Below are 6,239 nucleotides of genomic sequence, written 5' to 3' on the forward strand. Positions count from 1 at the left end.
CCAAATAAAATAAAACTGTTTCTCTCTGGTTCAGATCACTGGTACTGTAACGTCATGTTTGGAGCACACACACACACACACACACACACACACACACACACACACACACACACACACACACACACACACACACACACACACACACACACACACACACACCAAGGACAGCCTTGCTCTCTCAGTGTGCTATGGTCCAACCCTGTGGTAGAGGGAGTAGAAGGGTTATAGCCTGTTATTACATTTAGTAACCAGACCGGTATGCTGCGTACGAGTGACTGATCACAGTGCAATGCCTTATAGCCCGTTGCTGATAGCAGCTCCAATAGTTAAGCTACATGGAGAACCACCGTAGAACAGGTTATTGAATAGATGTAGCCTGGAGAACCACCGTAGAACAGGTTATTGAATAGATGTAGCCTGGAGAACCACCGTAGAACAGGTTATTAAATAGATGTAGCCTGGAGAAACACTGTAGAACAGGTTATTGAGTAGATGTAGCCTGGAGAAACACCGTAGAACAGGTTATTGAATAGATGTAGCCTGGAGAAACACCGTAGAACAGGTTATTGAATAGATGTAGCCTGGAGAAACACCGTAGAACAGGTTATTGGGTAGATGTAGCCTGGAGAAACACCGTAGAACAGGTTATTGAGTAGATGTAGCCTGGAGAAACACCTTAGAACAGGTTATTGAGTAGATGTAGCCTGGAGAAACACCGTAGAACAGGTTATTGAATAGATGTAGCCTGGAGAAACACCGTAGAACAGGTTATTGAATAGATGTAGCCTGGAGAAACACCATAGAACAGGTTATTGAGTAGATGTAGACTGGAAAACACCGTAGAACACGTTATTGAGTAGATGTAGCCTGGAGAAACACTGTAGAACAGGTTATTGAGTAGATGTAGCCTGGAGAAACACCATAGAACAGGTTATTGAATAGATGTAGCCTGGAGAAACACAGTAGAACAGGTTATTGAATAGATGTAGCCTGGAGAAACACCGTAGAACAGGTTATTGAATAGATGTAGCCTGGAGAAACACCGTAGAACAGGTTATTGAATAGATGTAGCCTGGAGAAACACAGTAGAACAGGTTATTGAATAGATGTAGCCTGGAGAAACACCGTAGAACAGGTTATTGAATAGATGTAGCCTGGAGAAACACAGTAGAACAGTTTATTGAGTAGATGTAGCCTGGAGAATCACTGTAGAACAGGTTATTGAGTAGATGTAGCACATGGTTCACCCAGTAACTTGTTTATAGGTAAAGATACAGAATGGTAAGTTCTTAAATTAAGGAGGTGCTATATGTAGCAATCAGCAACAACATTGGAAAAGAGCCCTTATAATATTATGTACAGTGGGGGAAAAAAGTATTTGATCCCCTGCTGATTTTGTACGTTTGCCCACTGACAAAGAAATGATCAGCCTATAATTTTAATGGTAGGTTTATTTGAACAGTGAGAGACAGAATAACAACAAAAATATCCAGAAAAACGCATGTCAAAAATGTTATAAATTGATTTGAATTTTAATGAGGGAAATAAGTATTTGACCCCCTCTCAATCAGAAAGATTTCTGGCTCCCAGGTGTCTTTTATACAGGTAACGAGCTGAGATTAGGAGCACACTCTTAAAGGGAGTGCTCCTAATCTCAGTTTGTTACCTGTATAAAAGACGGGCATGTATAACAAGGGTTTTTATAACATTTTTGACATGCGTTTGTCTGGATTTTTGTTGTTGTTGTTATTCTGTCTCTCACTGTTCAAATAAACCTACCATTAAAATTATAGGCTGATCATTTCTTTGTCAGTGGGCAAACGTACAAAATCAGCAGGGGATCAAATACTTTTTTCCCCCACTGTATGTGTTATTCCATCACACCGCTGTCAGTTTTACATAAATTATAATTGGTTTCAAACAAGAGGTTCATGCTAAGAGTCAACCAGGGCCCATAATATGTTATTTGGTTGTTGTAGTAATGTTTGTAATTGCAGAAAAACTTCAATATAGGCTTAGATAGATCACAATTTTGACCATACACTTCATACTCCGCACATTGAAAGATAACATTTATGTATTCAAAGAAAACTGGAGAAATCCCAAACAAAAAACAACAACTGTTATGATTTACAAGTCATGAATTCTATGTACGGTCGTTAAAGAGTTTGTTGTGTAATTAACAAATAAGGCCAGAGGAGGTGTGGTATATGGCCAATATACCACGGCTAAGGGCTGTTCTTAAGCACGACGCAACGCGGAGTGCCTGGATACAGCCCTTAGCCGTGGTATATCGGTCGTATACCACAAACCCCCTTGTGCCTTATTGATATTATAAAGTGGTTACCAACGTAATTAGAGTAGTAAAACTACATGTTGTCATACCCGTGGTATACCACGGCTGTCAGCCAATCAGTATTCAGGGCTCGAAACACCCAGTATATAATATGATATTGTTTACTTGTGCTTTCGTTACATTTTTTTCATTTTTTTATTGTTGCCATGTAAATAGAATCCAAAGCACTTCAATGTGACAAATACACCGCTCAAAAAAAATAAAGGGAACACTTAAACAACACAATGTAACTCCAAGTCAATCACACTTCTGTGAAATCAAACTGTCCACTTAGGAAGCAACACTGATTGACAATAAATTTCACATGCTGTTGTGCAAATGGAATAGACAACAGGTGGAAATTATAGGCAATTAGCAAGACACCCCCAATAAAGGAGTGGTTCTGCAGGTGGGGACCACAGACCACTTCTCAGTTCCTATGCTTCCTGGCTGGTGTTTTGGTCACTTTTGAATGCTGGCGGTGCTTTCACTCCAGTGGTAGCATGAGACGGAGTCTACAACCCACACAAGTGGCTCAGGTAGTGCAGCTCATCCAGGATGGCACATCAATGCGAGCTGTGGCAAGAAGGTTTGCTGTGTCTGTCAGCGTAGTGTCCAGAGCATGGAGGCGCTACCAGGAGACAGGCCAGTACATCAGGAGACGTGGAGGAGGCCGTAGGAGGGCAACAACCCAGCAGCAGGACCGCTACCTCCGCCTTTGTGCAAGGAGGAGCAGGAAGAGCACTGCCAGAGCCCTGCAAAATGACCTCGAAGCAGGCCACAAATGTGCATGTGTCTGCTCAAACAGTCAGAAACAGACTCCATGAGGGTGGTATGAGGGCCCGACGTCCACAGGTGGGGGTTGTGCTTACAGACCAACACCTTGCAGGACGTTTGGCATTTGCCAGAGAACACCAAGATTGGCAAATTCGCCACTGGCGCCCTGTGCTCTTCACAGATGAAAGCAGGTTCACACTGAGCACATGTGACAGACGTGACAGAGTCTGGAGACGCCGGGAGAACCGCCCTCCATGTGCTCGCCAGAGGTAGCCTGACTGCCATTAGGTACCGAGATGAGATCCTCAGACCCCTTGTGAGACCATACGCTGGTGCGGTTGGCCCTGGGTTCCTCCTGATGCAAGACAATGCTAGACCTCATGTGGCTGGAGTGTGTCAGCAGTTCCTGCAAGAGGAAGGCATTGATGCTATGGACCGGCCCGCCCGTTCCCCAGACCTGAATCCAATTGAGCACATCTGGGACATCATGTCTCGCTCCATCCACCAATGCCACGTTGCACCACAGACTGTCCAGGAGTTGGCGGATGCTTTAGTCCAGGTCTGGGAGGAGATCCCTCAGGAGACCATCCGCCACCTCATCAGGAGCATGCCCAGGCGTTGTAGGGAGGTCATACAGGCACGTGGAGGCCACACACACTACTGAGCCTCATTTTGACTTGTTTTAAGGACATTACATCAAAGTTGGATCAGCCTGTAGTGTGATTTTCCACTTTCATTTTGAGTGTGACTCCAAATCCAGACCTCCATGGGTTGATAAATTGGATTTCCATTGATTATTTTTGTGTGATTTTGTTGTCAGCACATTCAACTATGTAAAGAAAAAAGTATTTAATAAGATTTTTTCTTTCATTCAGATCTAGGATGTGTTGTTTAAGTGTTCCCTTTATTTTTTTGAGCAGTATATATTCCTGTCTGTGTAAACAAATATTGTGTATATATATACAATGTGTATGTATATTATTGTACTGCTCTAGGGATGTAATTATTGTTTGGATAACCTTATTGACTACTACGTATTGATTTATACTTAACCTTGTTTTTCACTCTGTATGAAATGCCCAATGCAGAGAACAGCGGAAGGAGAATTATCATTGAATTACCACAGTGATTTATTGTAATGTTTGTTTATGTGTTAATTAATACCATAAGGGACGGGTTGCCAACTGGCGATTTGACATGAAAATAAAATGTCATTCATTCGTTACTTGGATGCTTAATAAAAAAAAAATTCAAAATGTGTGTTGTTTTATTTATTGAAGTTATCAGAGCAGCTGTTTGTGTTGTCTTTGGGCATTGACACGACAACAACCGCAGGAGTTAAGCAGAGATGAAGCCAGGCTCAGCGCAAAGCACAGACGTTTGTTGATGGACAATTCGTTGCTTAGTTGCATAAAGCCAACGCTTTTTTGCCATTCATTTAACTAGACAGACTCACAAAGGCTCCTTTTTTTGCAAAGTGAGGGAATAAACCACAAATGACTGGCTACTTGTAAAGCACCTGCAAATAAATAGGATATTATTCAAAGACCAACTTGACAAGTGATAAGTAAGAATTGCAATTTGTGAGCCATTGAATCACAAAGGCTATTATCACTGTATCATGCAATTAATGTCTCCAACTCTCCTTTGAATCCCTTTGATTATAGATTGACTAGTGGAATGTTTCGGTTTAACCCGAGGATCACAAGTGGAGCTGCAGCTGGAAGTCCTCAATCTCAAACACAGCATTCCCAAGACAAAACACTCCAGTGTTCTATCAGAAGGCTCCGGTGTTCTATCAGAAGACTCCAGTGTTCTATCACAAGGCTCCAGTGTTCTATCAGAAGACTCCAGTGTTCTATCAGAAGGCTCCGGTGTTCTATCAGAAGACTCCAGTGTTCTATCAGAAGACTCCAGTGTTCTATCAGAAGGCTCCAGTGTTCTATCAGAAGACTCCAGTGTTCTATCAGAAGACTCCAGTGTTCTATCAGAAGGCTCCAGTGTTCTATCAGAAGGCTCCAGTGTTCTATCAGAAGACTCCAGTGTTCTATCACAAGGCTCCAGTGTTCTATCAGAAGACTCCAGTGTTCTATCAGAAGACTCCAGTGTTCTATCAGAAGACTCCAGTGTTCTATCAGAAGGCTCCAGTGTTCTATCAGAATGCTCCAGTGTTCTATCAGAAGGCTCCAGTGTTCTATCAGAAGGCTCCAGTGTTCTATCAGAAGACTCCAGTGTTCTATCACAAGGCTCCAGTGTTCTATCAGAAGACTCCAGTGTTCTATCAGAATGCTCCAGTGTTCTATCAGAAGACTCCAGTGTTCTATCACAAGGCTCCAGTGTTCTATCAGAAGACTCCAGTGTTCTATCAGAATGCTCCAGTGTTCTATCAGAAGGCTCCAGTGTTCTATCAGAAGACTCCAGTGTTCTATCAGAAGGCAGTCAGGTTGTATAGGAGGTACTTTGGCTATGAATAGGTCTACGTTGGCCTACCATACAACGTCTTTTTTATTTTATTTAACTAGGTAAGTCAGTTAAGAACACATTCTTATTTAGAATGACTGCCTACCAAAAGGCAAAAGGCCTCCTGCGGGGACAGGGGATTAAAAAAATACAAATATAGGACAAAACACACATCACGACAAGAGACAACACAACACCACATAAAGACAACAACACAGCATGGCAGCAACACAACATGACATCAACATGGCAGCAACACAACATGACATCAACATGGCAGCAAGACAACATGACATCAACATGGCAGCAAGACAACATAACATCAACATGGCAGCAAGACAACATGACATCAACATGGCAGCAACATGGCAGCAAGACAACATGACATCAACATGGCAGCAACACAACATGACATCCACATGGCAGCAACATGGCAGCAAGACAACATAACATCAACATGGCAGCAACATGGCAGCAAGACAACATGACATCAACATGGCAGCAACACAACATGACATCAACATGGCAGCAAGACAACATGACATCAACATGGCAGCAAGACAACATGACATCAACATGGCAGCAAGACAACATGACATCAACATGGCAGCAACACAACATGACATCAACATGGCAGCAAGACAACATGACATCAACATGGCAGCAA

The sequence above is a fragment of the Salmo salar genome, chromosome 10 (genome assembly GCF_965601325.2).
Source record: "Salmo salar chromosome 10, fSalSal1, whole genome shotgun sequence".
Classification (NCBI taxonomy): Eukaryota; Metazoa; Chordata; class Actinopteri; order Salmoniformes; family Salmonidae; genus Salmo; species Salmo salar.